Below are 15,998 nucleotides of genomic sequence, written 5' to 3'. Positions count from 1 at the left end.
AGGTGCATTTCTATACATGAACAATGAGACTGAAGAAAGAGAAATTAAGGAATCCATTCCATTTACAATAGCACCAAAAATCATACGTTATCTCGGAATTAACTTAACCAGAGATATAAAGGATCTATATTCTAGAAACTACAAATCAGTCTTGAAAGACATTGAAGAAGACACAAAAAGATGGAAAAATATTCCATGCTCATGGATCGGAAGAATTAACATAGTTAAAATGTCCATGCTACCCAGAGCAATCTACACTTTCAATGCCATTCCGATCAAAATACCAATGACATTTTTCAAAGAACTGAAACAAACAGCCCTTAAATTTGTGTGGAACCAGAAAAGGCCCCGAATCGCCAAGGAATTGTTGAAAAGCAAAAACAAAGCTGGGGGCATCACGTTGTCGGATTTTAAGCTGTACTACAAAGCTGTGATCACAAAGACAGCATGGTACTGGCACAAAAACAGACACATAGACCAATGGAACAGAATAGAGAACCCAGAAATGGACCCTTGGCTCTTTGGGCAACTAATCTTTGACAAAGCAGGAAAAAACATCCAGTGGAAAAAAGACAGTCCCTTCAATAAATGGTGCTGGGAAAATTGGACAGCTATATGCAAAAGAATGAAACTTGACCACTCTCTCACACCATACACAAAGATAAACTCCCAATGGATGAAAGACCTCAATGTGAGACAGGAATCTATCAAAATCATAGAGGAGAACATAGGCTGCAACCTCTTTGACATCGGCCACAGCAATTTTTTCATGACACATCTCCAAAGGCAAGAGAAACAAAAGAAAAAATGAACTTGTGGGACTTCATCAAGATAAAAAGCTTCTGCACAGCCAAGGAAACAGTCAACAAGGAGGCAGCCCACGGAATGGGAGAATATATTTGCAAATGATGCTACAGATGAAAGACTGGTATCGAAGATCTACAAAGAACTTCTCAAACTCAATATGTAAGAAACAAATAAATCATAAAATGGGCAGAAGATATGAACAGACACTTTTCCAATGATGACATACAAATGGCTAACAGACACATGAAAAAATGTTCAAAATCATTAGCCATCAGGGAAATTCAAATCAAAACCACACTAAGATACCACCTTACACCAGTTAGAATGGCAAAAATTGACAAGGCAAGAAACAACAATTGTTGGAGAGGATGTGGAGAAAGGGGTTCCCTCCTACATTGTTGGTAGGAATGCAAGTTAGCCACTCTGGAAAACAGCTTGGAGGTCCCTTAAAAAGTTAAAAATTGAGCTACCCCTATGATTCGCAATTGGCACTACTGGGTATTTACCCCAAAGATAGAGATGTAGTGAAGAGAGGGCCATATGCACCCCAATGTTCATAGCAGCATTGTCCACTAAAAAGCTAATCGTGGGAAGGAGCCGAGATGCCCTTCAACAGATGACTGATTAAGAAGTTGTGGTCCATATATACAACCGAATATTAATTAGCTTATCAGAAAGAACGAGTTCTCAACATTTGTGCAACATGGAGGCAGTGGAGGAGATAATGCTAAGTGAAATAAGTCAAGCAGAGAAAGACAATTATCATATGATTTCACTCATTTATGGAACATAAGAAGTAAGAGCGGTGGGAGAAGAAAGGGGAAGAAGGAAGGGGGTAAATGAAGGGGAATGAACCAGAGAGAATGGACTCAGGGAAACAAACTAGGGCTTCAGAGGGAGGCGGTTGGGGGAATGGGATGGCTGGTGATGGGAGTAAGGAGGCACGTTGCATGGTGCACTGGGTGTTATATGCAAGTAATGAATCATGGAACTTTACATCAAAAACTAGGCATGTACTGTATGGGGACTAACATAATATTTAAAAAATTATTATTAAAAAAAGAAGGGGACATATTGCATGGTGCACTGGGTGTTATATGCAAATAATGAATCATGGGACATTACATCAAAAACTAAGGATATACTGTATGGTGACTAACATAATATAATAAAAAATTATTATAAAAAAAGAATTTCTCCTTCTTCAGGAAATATTAGCCTTTGCTCTTAAAGCCTTCAACTGATTGAATAAAGTCCACCCATATACAAGCAGAGGATAATCTGATTTACTTACAGTCAACTGATTGTAAATGTTTTTTTTAAGATTTTAATTTTAATTTTATTTATTTGACACAGAGAGAGAGAGAGAGACAGAGACTGCACAAGCAGGGGGATTGGCAGGCAGAGGGAGAGGGGAAAACGGGCTCCCCACTGAGCAGAAGCCCATGCAGGGCTCAATCCCAGTCCTGGGATCATGGCCTGAGCCAAAGGCAGATGCTTAACTGACTGAGCCACCTAGGCACCCTGTAAATGTTAATTACATCTAAAAAAATACCTTTACAGCAACATCTAGACTGGCACACTTGACCAAACAACTAGGCACCACAGTTCAGCAAAGTTGACACAAAAAAATAATTATCCAGTCACAGAATTGATTCATTTGGCTATGTCAGGTCTCCTGACTTCCATAGTACATATTCAATCCTCCCCTTGGCCCCAGCTCCCCACCCTAAAGCTAATGCTACTTTTTATATACCATTCAAGGTAATTTAGAGGATTATATAAGATTATTTATATTTTTTAAAACCTGACAATTCCAAAAACATAATAAGACTATAAAAACTAAGACTTTTTATTCTGTATCTGTAATGATATGTAAATGAGTGATTATAGTTCCATAATTTTGTACATTCCCTATTTGAAAGCAAGTAACAGTGTCAGGCAAAGCAATAATTTTATCAAAAATTGAGATGATGCAAAATCAATGTTTTTAAATTATTTTGTAATGAAGTTAATAAAAACATTATACCAAATTATATGAAAGTAATTATCTCAAAAAGAAAAAGATATATTTAAAAAAATATATATACCCAGTTAGAAGATTTAAAGACCTCTACTCCAAAAATATTAGTTATATCTGATGGTGACATTATGGATACTTTTTTCTCTTTTAAGTTTTCCTGAAGTTGTTAGCCTGAAGTTTAACAAAAGTTCATATATACTTTTTTGTAATCATAAGAATACACTACAATTTTTAAACCTAAAGAATAAAAAGAAGTCTAATATTAGTTTGTGTTTGTATGTACGTCCATGTTTAAATTTTCTAAATAACACAGTTGTATCCACTCAAAAAGTTGACATTTTCATTTTGGTTTCATCTTGATTGACTGGTTTTGATGAAAATCCAAATCACATGCCAGTGAGTAACTCATTGTCCCACATATGATCCTGTTCCGTGAAAAGCTTTTTAAATTTGTGTATTTGTGTTTTCACAAACATTTGAGAATGCTACACTTTGGGAAAAGTGGAAACATCCCTTGACCAACATTTGTTAAATTGCCATGTGCCAGAAGTTATAATGACAAAAAAAGCCTGATGTCAAACATTTCAGCAAATTATACTCTGTACTCTAGAAACACTTTCACTGGGAGGAGACCATCAATTTGAGTGGATGTGTACTTTCTGTTTTTACAATGCAATGTAGGCAGATTATTATAAAAGCGTGTGCAGCTGTGTGAGTTTTTTAATGTTTAAACATCAACGTGTCAAGAGTGTTTTTAAGTTAATAGAACTTAGAAATCAGATAGAAAAATCATACATTTTATTTCACTTCCCATGAGTTAATTTTACAAAGAAAATGAAAATCTAAAACAACTGAAAAATTTATAGGAAAGAAAAATGGAAGTAACAGTGTCAAATTCTGTTCTAACTTCAACTGATATTAAAGAGAAAACAGGTGCCTGGCCCTGTTAGTAGAACTTTGGATCACAGTAATGAACAGCGTCCATGAGGATTATATGGATCAGGGTTTTTTTTTTTTTAAGTATTATTTATTTTAATAAATAAAAGTATTATTTATTTTAAGTTTTGTCACGAACGCATAATAAGATAAAGCACATCAGAATAGAGAAAAAGAATACAATTGTGTAACAGTTGGGATTTCAAAAACTCAGCCCAAATTGGCTTAAAGAAAAGGAGAATTCATTGGTTCATACAACTGAAAAATCAAGGGGAGTTTTGGATTCCGATTGTAGCTAGATCTAAGAGTCTGCATGATATCACAAACACCCAGTCTCTTTCCAACTCCTAAATTTGCTCTTCTTCATTTTTAATTCTATCACTCAAAGTCTTCAATTGCAAACAACAGAAACCAACTGTGGCTAGTTTAAGCAGAAACATTAATTTATTAAGGGATTTTAGCTAGTTCACCACATTTTCAGAAAGACTTGAGAACCAGATTTGGAGACTTGTAGTCAGAAACACAGCCCCAAATCATATTAAGACTCAGCCCACTGGAGACACCCCTGCCAGCACAACAGGATGCAAGAGTTCTAATCTCAAGCACTGGGAACTCTTGCTAGAACCACTGCCACTGGTGCTTCTACAGATAGGATAAAGTTACCAGTGCCTTCTAAGAACGGAGTCCTTTTCCTTGCCTCACTGGCTTCTGAATAAAAGTCTGGCAAGAGTGGGTCCGATTGACAGAGCTAAAGAACACACATATCCTAGGACAAGAGAGACTAGGAAGGTAAGAATCCAGCTCTTAATAACAATAATAATTACAGTAATAGTAATAACAATATATGCCTAACACTTGTGTGGTGATAGATGATAGATCGATCGATCGATCGATCAATAGATAGATACAGATAGATATCTTCTTCTCAATAACCTTATGCTGTGTATTACTATTACATCCATTTTACTAATGAAGGAACTGAATAATCTGGTCAAGTTCAGATATTTGGTTGAGTAGAATAACTGAGATTTGGACCCAGGCAGTCTGACTCCAGAATCGATTCTCTTAACTACATGCTATAGATTCTATAGAGAGTGCATTACCTGTCATTGGTGATATATAAGAAGAATCTAGGTGACTCCTAATTAGGAAGATGTGAAAGGTATTTTGCTGTTTGAAAGATGATTGACCATCTTTCTATCATCCTCCCAGTAGGCTGTATGTGGAGAAGTGCTCTGTGATGAACTTAACAATTATTCCTCCATGGTCCCAGCAGTGTGGATACTAGTGCATAGGAGCAGGTCAGATGAAGGGGACTGTGTGATGCATGTTTCCCAGGCTGGCCCAGTTCATCAATATGTTGCAAAGACAACTACTTCTGGAATTTTGTAGCCTGCCTGGATATTAGCAGTAATCCCCCACTCTAAAAATTGCCCTAGAATGTATTATCATTGGCCAATGGATACCCACGTCCACACTTCCAAACAGCTTCTGTAATCTGGGGCTGCTCAAAGATCTGCATCTATGTGCAAAAATGCTTTGCCATCCTGGTTGACCAGCCACTCATTCCTCTCTCACATACCCACATGATGTCAAGGAGGAAACACAAAGCCTCCACAAGCCTCTTATATGAACCTATTAGTCACAATACAAATTGCACCTGAAAGACAATCTCATACCAATTAACTTTTATTGTCTCCACATTTTGGTGTAGTAATTTATACTTTTTTCTAAATTGTTCTCATCATGTTAAACATTAAACCTGTGGCAGCAAAGTTAATTAGGTTCCTATGTGCTATGGAACAGATATTGCTGTCTCCTACCCAAAAATCACTGCCTCCCCTTTCTTTCAGCTGGCAGAGCCCTGTTTCTGTGACAGAGGCCGGAAATGTCAGATTCAGTTATTTTTGCTATAACATCATTACCAGAAATCCTCGTTTTCTGCAAGATTAGACCCTAGTAACAGGGTGCTCAGCATAACTGGGGCTACTCAGGATATAATAAAAATGCATTAGAACAACATGTACTACTCACTTATGGTTCATGCATTTTCTCTATGTATGTTATACTGCAATAAAAAATTACTATAAAAAAGAAAAAACAATATGAGAAACATTGTGGAGTTCTGAGCCAGTGAGACTGCTGATAAAATGAAGGTAGCATTGGAAACTGCCACAAGCTTAGAGCTGTATAAAGCTGGAGGGGAGGGGATGCCTCTCTGGGGGAGTAATCCCTCAGTGCAGGCACTTATTTTCCATTTTCTTTTTAAAAAGTTGAAAGGGTTCCTGTCTACACAACTAAAGACCTTTACCTTTCCTGTTGAAGGTTATTAACTTTCTCCTGCTATGTTGCTATATACTACTCCTTTGCTATACCATCACAACTTCCACATTGTACTGACATTATTCTCCTACTTACCAATGTGTATGCACTATTTCATTTCCTGGAAATGGGTGTTGTAGAGAACAAACTGTACGCACTCTCCCAGCCTTCCTTGCAGCTGACAATGGCCCCGTGACCTGGTTCTAACAAATAACTAAAGGAAGACTTTGCCGAGATAGCCCTAAGTAGAACACCATGCCATCCTTTTCTACTTCTGCACTTTGTCACATAAGGATATAACACTTGGAGCAACTGCTGCCATTTTATAACCATGAAGAGACTCATTGCTATCACACGGCAGACAGTTAAAGAAAGCAGGAAAAGAGGCTGGATCCTTCATGACATCATCAAGACCCTGAAACAACCTTGGAACTACTTATATCCAGTCCTAATTTTTAAGTCATTTTGGTCTTACACTCTTCACTTGAGGCTGAAAGCACTAATCCCCCTAACATTTCCTATAGAGCACTCATATACCCACTGTACTAGTTTCGTAGGTTTGCTGTAACAAAATACCACACACTGGGTGCCTTAAACAACAGAAACTGATCAAGGCTTTAACTTTCAATCTATAGGAAATTCAGAGGCGGAGGACTAATAAAAGACACCACAGGGATTCAATTAGCAAAATCCAGGTTGTTAACAACCTATTGGACCAGTTTTTTCAACAAATAAGTTGCAGGGCTAGGGTTACCAGGGGTGCATGGGGAGGGGCAAAAGAGTTAGGAGAACCTATATATCAAAAGATACTTAAAATAAATGAAATGGAGGTGAAAAAAATTAGAAAAGATCAATGAAAGTGAGAGCTGGTTCTTTCAGAAGATAAACAAAATTGGTAAACCTTTAGGTAGACTCATCAAGGAAAAAGATAGAAGACCCAAATAAGTAAAATCAAAAATGAAAGAGAAGTAACAACGAACTGCATAGAAATACAAAGGTTTATAAGAGAATACTAAGAAAAATTATATGCCAATAAATTGGACAACCTGGAAAAAAGGATAAATTCCTAGGAATATACAAACTTCTAAAACTGAATCAGGAAGAAATAGAAAATTTGAAGAGACCAATTCCTAGTAACAAAATTAAATTCGTAACCTAAAAACTCCCAACAAATGAAACAGGGCCAGATGGCTTCACAGGTGAATTCTACTAAACATTTAAGGAAGAATTAACACCTATCTTTCTCAAACTATTCCCAAAAATAGAAGAATGAACATGTCCAAATTCATTCTATGAGGCCAGCATTAGCCTGATACCAAAATCAGGTAAAGACACCACTAAAAAAAGAGAACTATAGGCCAATATTCCTGATGAACAGAGATGCAAAAATCCTGAACAAAATACTAGCAAACTGTATTCAATGATACATCAAAAAAGAAAAAAATCATTCATCACGATCAAGTGGGATATACTCCTGGGCTGCAAGGAGTATTCACAAAACAATCAACATAATACTGTATTCACAAATCAATCAACATAATACACCACATTAACAAAATGAAAGATAAAAATCATATGATCATTCAATAGACACAGAAAAAGCATTTAACAAATTTTGACATCTGTTCACTGTAAAAGCCCTTAACAGAGGAGGCTTAGAAGGAACATACCTCAATATAATAAAGGCCATATATGAAAAACCCACAGATAACATTACCCTTAATGAGGAAAACCTGAGAGCTTTCCCCCTAAGGTCAGGAACAAGACAAGGATGTACACTCTCACCACTTTTATTCAACATAGTACTGGAAGTCCTAGCCTCAGCAATCAGACAACAAAAGAAGTAAAAGGCATCCAAATCAGTAAGGAAAAAGTTAAACTTTCATTATTTTCAGGTGACATGATACCATATACAGAAAATCCAAAAGACTCCACCAAAAACCTGTTAGAACTGACACATGAATTCAGTAAACTCACACAACACAAAATCAATGTACAGAAATCTATTGCATTTCTATACACTAATAAAGAAGCAGCAGAAAGAGAAATTAAGAAAATAATCCCATTTATAAATTGCACCAAGAACCATAAGATATCTAGGAATAAATCTAACCAAGGAGGTGAAAGACCTGGACTCTGAAAACTATAAAACACTGCTGAGAGAATTGAAGATGACACAAAGAAATGGAAAGACAATTCATGCACATGGATTGGATGACCAAATATTGTTAAAATGTCCATACTACCCAAAGCAAGCTACACATTTCATGCAAGCCCTATAAAAATACCAATAGCATTTTTCACAGAATAAGAACGAACAATCCTAAAATTTGTATGGAACCACAAAAGACCCGGAATAGCCCAAGCAATCTTGAGAAAGAAAAGCAAAGCTGGAGGCATCACAATTCTGGACTTCAAATTATATTACAAAGCTGTAGTAATCAGAACAGTATGGTACTGGCACAAAAACTGACACATAGTGCAATGGAACAGAATAGAAAACCCAGAAATAAACCCACAACTACATGGTCAACTAATCTTCAACAAAGCAAGAAAGAATATCCAATGGAAAGAAGTCTCTTCACAAATGGTGCTGGGAAAACTGGACAACAACATGCAAAAGAATGAAACCGAACCACTTTCTTAACAAGAATAAATTCAAAATGGATGAAAGACCTAAATGTGAGACCTGAAACTACAAAAATCCTAGAAGAGAACATAGGCAGTAACTTCCTTGATATCAGCCAAAGTAACTTTTTTCCAGGTATGTTTCCTGAGGCAAGGGAAACAAAAGCAAAAATAAATTATTGGGACTACATCAAAATAAAAAGCTGCACAGTGAAGGAAATAACAAAACTAAAAGCCAGCCTTCGGAATGGCAGAAGATATTTGCAAATGACATATCCGATAAAGGATTAGTATCCAAAATATATAATAAGCAATAAACTTACACAACTCAACACCCAAAGAACAAATAATCTAACTTAAAAATGGGCAGAAGACATGAACAGACACTTCTAAAGAAGACATACAGGTGGCCAACAGATACATGAAAAGATGTTCATCATCACTTACCATCAGGGAAATTCAAATCAAAACTTCAATGAGACATCACCTCATATCTGTCAGAATGGCTAAAATCAGCAACACAAGAAACAGCAGTTGTTGGCGAGGACATGGAGAAAAAAGAACCCTCTTGCACTGTTGGTGGGAATGCAAGCTGGTCTAGTCACTCTGGAAAACAGTATGGAGGTTCCGCAAAAAGTTAAAAATAGAACTACCCTATGATCCAGCAATTGCACTACTGGGTATTTACCCAAAGAATACAAAAACAGTAATTCAAAGGGGATACATGCACCCCTATGTTTATAGCAGAATTATTTGCAACAGCCAAGATTTGGAAGCAGCCCTAGTGCCCACTGATTGATATATGGATAAGAAGATATATATATATAAAACTAGAATATTATTCACTAATTAAAAAGAATGAAATCTTACCATTTTCGATGACATGGATGGAGCTAGAGAGTATAATGTTAAGTGAAATAAGTCAGAGAAAGACAAATACCATTTGATTTCACTTCCATGGAATTTAAGAAACAAAACAAACAAAGGGAGAAAAAAGAGAGAGAAATCAAGAAACAGACTCAATTATAAAGAATGAACTGATGGTTACCAGAAGGAAGAGGGAACAGGGCATGAATTAAATAGGTGGTGGGGAGTAAGGACTGCACTTGTGATGAGCACCAGGTGATGTATGGAATTATTGAATCACTATATTGTACACCCGAAACTAATATAACACTGCATGTTAACTAATAAACAAAGAAAATAGTTCATGAAACATTTGAGAAATTTGAATACTGGTAGGATATTTGATGATATAAAGAAACATTGTTCATTTTCTAGGTAAGAACATGCTATTGTGGTTATGTTTAAAGAGTATATCCTTTAGAGATAGTTTGATGTTTGTTATAGGGTCTTTGAAACAACTTACCAAGTTGCCACCACGCACACACAATGCTTCCTGTCACAGCTGAGCTTTGAGAGCTCCCAGTCTTTTTTTTTTCCCCCAGTCTTTTAAAGGGGCTGCCAGTGAACCTGACCAACCTTTGCTCTGCAGGGAGGTATTATCTTTATTTTTCTAATGAGTAAATAAACCTGCCCTCTGACCGAGAAAGAAAGACTACCCCTAGATTCCAAAGTTATTTGTTGCACAAACATCCTTGAAAATATAACCATGGTACACAAATTCCCTGAAGAATTGTCTCCCAATAATTTCTATTTATGGATTTAATACATAATTTTAATAGTTACGTTAATAACTTTGATAGTTACAAAACTATTCATATTTTCTGTCTCTTGTATTTGTTTTTATACGTGCGTTTTTGCAAGTTTGTGTATTTTATTCACATTTTTATTCTTTTTTATTCCTATTTTATTCTTTTTTGTTCCTATATTGGTTATTTATATTATCTTTTTTTAGCCAGTCTTTCTTACGTTTCATTAATTTTATTAGCCTTCTCCAAAATGTTGGCCTTTGTGACACCTCTTTATGGTTTTCTAAATAATTTCATTAATTCATGCTCTTATCATTATTTTCTTTTATTTTACTTGGGATTTTATACTGTTTTTGTTTTGTTTTTACTGTCTCTTTTCTAATTTCTTGAGATGGATGCTTAGGTTATTAAATTTCAGTCTTTATTCTTTTTTAATGTATGCATTTCATGCTGTAAATTTCTATTTAAACCATAGCTTTAGCTGCATCCCACAGGATTTTTTTTCAACTTTGGTAAAAAGCACATAACACTGAATTTACCATGCTAACCATGTTTATGTGTACAGCACAGTAGTGTTAGCTATATGCATTTTGTTGTGCAACAGATTTCTAGAAACTTTTCATCTTGCAAAACTGAAAATCTGTACCTATTAAACAACAACTCACCTTTTCCCCCTCTTGCCTCTGGTAACCATAATCTCTTTTTTAAGAGTAAAATTTCTTTTTTCCCCAGTTCTATTGAGATATAACTGACATATAACACTGTATAAATTTAAGGTATACAATATAATGATTTGTTGTATGTATGTATTGTGAAATGATAACCACTGTCTACTTTTTATTTCTATGAGTTTGACTACCTTAGATACCCCTAAAGTAGAATCATAAAGTATTTGAGTTTTTGTGACTGGTTTATTTTAGTTAGCATAATGTCCTCAAGGTCCATCCATGTTGTAATGTGTGACAGGATTTCCTTTTTTAAGGCTGCATAATATTTCAGTGTGTGTGTATGTACCACATTTTCTTTATCCATTCATCCATTAATGGCCATTTAAGTTGCTTCTACCTCTTGGCTATTGCGAATAATGCTGCAATGAACACAAATGTGAAATTATCTTGAGATCCTGTTTTTTAATTCTTTTATATATACACCTAGAAGTAAGATTGCTGGATCATATGGTAATTCTATTTTATTTTTTCAGCACCTCTATATTGTTTTCCATAGCAGCTGTCCATTTTACGGTCTTATCATCCGTGCACATGGGTTCCAATCTCTCCTCATCCTTACCAGCACTTATTTTTTGGTGTGTGTGTGTGTGTGTGTGTGTGTGTGTGTGTGTGTGTGTGTGTTTTAATAGTGGCCTTCCTAATGGGTATAAGGTGATGTCTCATTGTGGTTTTAGTTTGCACTTCCCTAGTAATTAGTGATATTGAGCATCTTTTCATGCTCAAATGCCCATTTGTATATCTGCTTTGGGGAAATGTCCACTCAAGTCTTATATGCATTTTTAATCAGGTCATTTGATTTTTTTGTTGTTGAGTTTAGGAGTTCTTTACATATTCTCAATATTAACTCTTCATCAGATATATGGTTTGCAAATACTTTCTCCCATTCCACAGCTTGCCTTTCAATCTGCTGATCATTTCTTTCTCTGTGCAGTAGCTTTTCAGTTTGATGTAGTCTCATTATCTGCTTTTGCTTTTGTCGCCTGTGCTTTTGGTGCCATAGCCAAGAAATCATTGCCAAGACCAATGCTATAAAGCTTTTCTTCTATGGTTTCTTCTAGGAGTTTTATAGTTTTAGGTCTTAGGTTTAGGTTTAGGCATCTCGCAAGTTCTCATGCATAGTTTTTTTATTGTCATTCAGTCAAAATGGTCTCTAATTTCAATTGTGATTCCTTCTCTGCTCATAAGTACTTTCAAAGTTAGTTTCTTAATTACAAAACAGTTGAGTAGATTCTAACTGAATCTCATCAAAAAAGCATGAGTTTTAGTAATGTCCCCTCCTCTCATTTAGCAGGAGCTAGCTTTAATTTTGTACCCCTTAGCTTTGTAATGGTGCCAAAAGTGCTGTTCAGAATCTTTGCTTCTCAATTGCCTCTTAAGGAATCAACAACTCTCCCTAGAAGAAGAATCTCTAAACAGTATTTTAGTTCTTCACTGCTATTATAGCTATCTGATGCCTGCAAGCTGCTATTTTTTTTTTAAGATTTTGTTCAGATAACCTATTTGTTCTCAGTGGACGAATTGATCCAAATGAATTATTCTGCCATTTCCAGAAGTAGAAGTTTCTTGGATTAGATAAATAGATATAAATATAGATACAGATATAGATTATATAGTTATAGATAGAAATACCTAATATGCAGTTTAAGTTACATGGTTTGAAGATTATGTGATTCCTCTCTCCTGCATTTTGGTAGTAAAATCTGCTATCCTCATGGATGATGTGGGTGTATATGGAGGACAGTAGTATACGTTGACAAAAGGATGCGTCATTGTGGTGCAGAGCATGCAGAAACAGCAGAGGCCCTGAGAACTCACAGAGATCTTCGGGAGCGTTTTGCATATCCTCAGGGCAGGTTTTTAGAAAGCTTTTCTTTAATTGAAGTATAATTAACATGGAGTGTTGTATGAGTTTCAGGCGTACAATATAATGATCCAATTCTATACATTACTCAGTGCTCATCACAGCAAGTGTTCTCAGGGCAGTCTTTCTTAAGTATTGAAGGCAACAGGGACCTCTGGAAGGCAATGGGGTTCAAATACAAAGAACTATGCAAGTGTCAGGCTACTCAGTTCCTCACCTGTTCTTTACTCATGGATTTTTTTTTTTGTTTTTTTTTTGTTTAGAGTTGGTGGTGACTGTAAACTGTGCTGCAAGCACAAGCACGAGAACAAGGCAAAGCTAGAGGTAAGAGGGGAACCTGAGCGGCTGCTAACTATATTAATGAAAAGATAAGGAAGATGTTGCTAAGTCTGTTTCTGTCAGTTTTGATAAGCTAACTTATTTTAGCATATAATAAAATCGTGTTATAGTTTGGAAAACACTTTATTATTAAAATTTCTGTGGAAAAAATAACTTTATTATTGCTACTCTTCTATATCCTAGTGCTAAGTTCCTTTTTCTCATTGAAACATCTGTATTACTCAATTTTTTATATTACTCTTATTATAGCAGAATGGGCTACACACTACAGCAGTGCACTGTAGGGGAAGTTACGACTATCAGATTCCTTTAAAAATTGTCTGGACCTGGACAGAAGACACTGTAATAGGCTTAAATTGTTTCAACACTTCTGCCAGAATAGTGAGACTGTCAGAAATACTACATGGTTTGACCAGAGAAATAAAAAATCGGCAGCCTCATACTTGAAAAAAAGAATAAGACTTTCACAAAACTGAATAAGCCATACATAAGAACAAATTCAGAAGATGCCAATACCAACACACTTACTCTTCCTTTCCCACACACAAAATAATCCATTAATAAATTTATCATTGTAATAAAATTGTTCTGTTAACATGATGCCTATTACAAAAGACTTAATTAAATATTTACCCACTGTGTACCAGGAAATACATGTTCTATGAGATGTTAATAGAATTCTATCCTAATCAGGTTAGGTAGCTTCACATAGTACATCTGCCTCCTGGAAACTCACAATGTATATATCAAGTGCTCTGGGAACTCCCACAGTAAAGAGACATGCTCAACTCAGCATTTAACAAAGTTATTTTGGCCACTAAATCATGAAACACTTCCAACATCTTACTGAATTGTCCAGTGGAATTTGGGGGAGGAAATGGTAATGTAATAAGAGGAAATAATTAATTTCCAAACCAGAAATGGGTTAAGAAGTTAGTAGGCCCAGCATTATTTTTCCAGGAGCTTTGGGTCTGACATAAATTCAAGCTGTACTTACTACCCGTCCCCATGCCATTCTATCTCCCATGACATTTTATTTGTTATTTGTGTTGTTGTTGTTTTTTTTTAGATTTTATTTTTAAGTTATCTCTATACCCAACAGGGAGCTCAAACTTACAACCTCGAGATTGAGTCACATGCTCTACTTACTGAGCCAGCCATGTGCCCCATTAATATTCAGTAAACCAGATGGAGAACGGACCCTGGTATATAAATATCAGAAGTCACAGATGGTGATTCTGTCCATAATTTCTGTGAGACCTTGAGGAATTTAAAATCTGAGCTTCTGTTACGTTATTGATACAGTGGAGTTAATCCTGCTTTTTACTCAATATCAACAAATATTAAAAGCCAGTTCTCAGAAAATTTACATTCTAGGAAGGAGGGAGGGAAGAACAGAGGGAGGTAGGGAGAGAAAGATTTTATAAGTATAAAAATAAACAAGAAAATACCAGTAAGTGATAAGTTCTATGAGAAGAGTTAATATAGGATGATGTGATAGTATTTGGATGACTACTTTTATCGAATGGGAAAGACTAGGGAGAGATTCTCTGAAAAGGTGACATTTAAACTGAAAATGGAATTATAGGCAGGCAGATCTTTGGGATGAGATCTCAGGAGAAAGAACAGAGAGGGGTCTTAAAGTGGCTGAGTGCAACGGGTGGGGATTCAGGGTAGAGATAAGAGATCAGCTTGGAGAAAGAGGCAGAAACCAGATCAAGTAGGGCTTTGTGAACCATACTATGTGGGTTTTATTACAAGTATAATAAAAAGCCACTGGAACATTCCAAACATGGAAGCAACAAGATCTACCCAATTTATATCACAGAATAGTTGTAAAGATTAAAGGAAGTGTTGTATATGAATCAGACCGCACTCAGACCAGGAAATTTGAGAATTTTTTAAAGAAACTATTTGCCAAAAGTAGGTTTTAGGAAACAAACCAGAAAAAGTTTAGTACCCATGGGCTACCAAAAAAGGGAACGCTATACAGTCTAAACCTGAAGGGAGTAGCTATCCAAACTCAGAGAAAGTAATTATGTGGAGAATGCCTACTGAAATTCAGGAAATTGATACAGACAACCTGCAGCCCTATGAAGGGGAGGAGGCACAAGTCATTCTCCTCTGCAACCCCATTGGCTGAACCCAATCAGGAGGAAAGAAGTCCATTGATGAAGATCTGCACAGAGAATAATAGGAAGAGCGGAGAAGGGAGACAGAGGAGCAGCAGAAAGGATCCAGCACACTTAAATTTTGCCTCTCAGCATCCACTCTCATTCTTTGCCTAGGTAAAAAATTTCTGTCCCAATCAGCTACCATATCATCGCAGTCAGTTTGGTCATATCACCATTTGCAACCTAAAGCGTTAACCACCAGCAGTGTTCTTCATAAAAGGAGTGGGAGGAGACATGGGGAAAAGAAGCAATTGTCATAAGACAAAGCTGCTATAATCTCTGCTTCTGTAGGTGGTTAATAGGCCTAAGTTGTCACCATAGTGACTTTCTTCCAATTCTCATTCCATATTTTCCTTGTTCTCCCAAAGCACATTAGCTGCATAACTTCTCAACCTAGTTACCTGAGTCAAACTTGTAGTCTTGTAGGAGCTGAGTCCTTTGATGGCCCTATCTTTACTGTGTTGCCAGCGTTTTCCATTGGAATAATAAAGTCCTCAGTAGCTGAGTCCCACTTGTGTTCTGTACAGC

Source organism: Ursus maritimus, unplaced genomic scaffold (genome assembly GCF_017311325.1).
Source record: "Ursus maritimus isolate PB19 unplaced genomic scaffold, ASM1731132v1 scaffold_8, whole genome shotgun sequence".
Classification (NCBI taxonomy): domain Eukaryota; kingdom Metazoa; phylum Chordata; class Mammalia; order Carnivora; family Ursidae; genus Ursus; species Ursus maritimus.
This window is presented reverse-complemented; position numbering follows the sequence as displayed.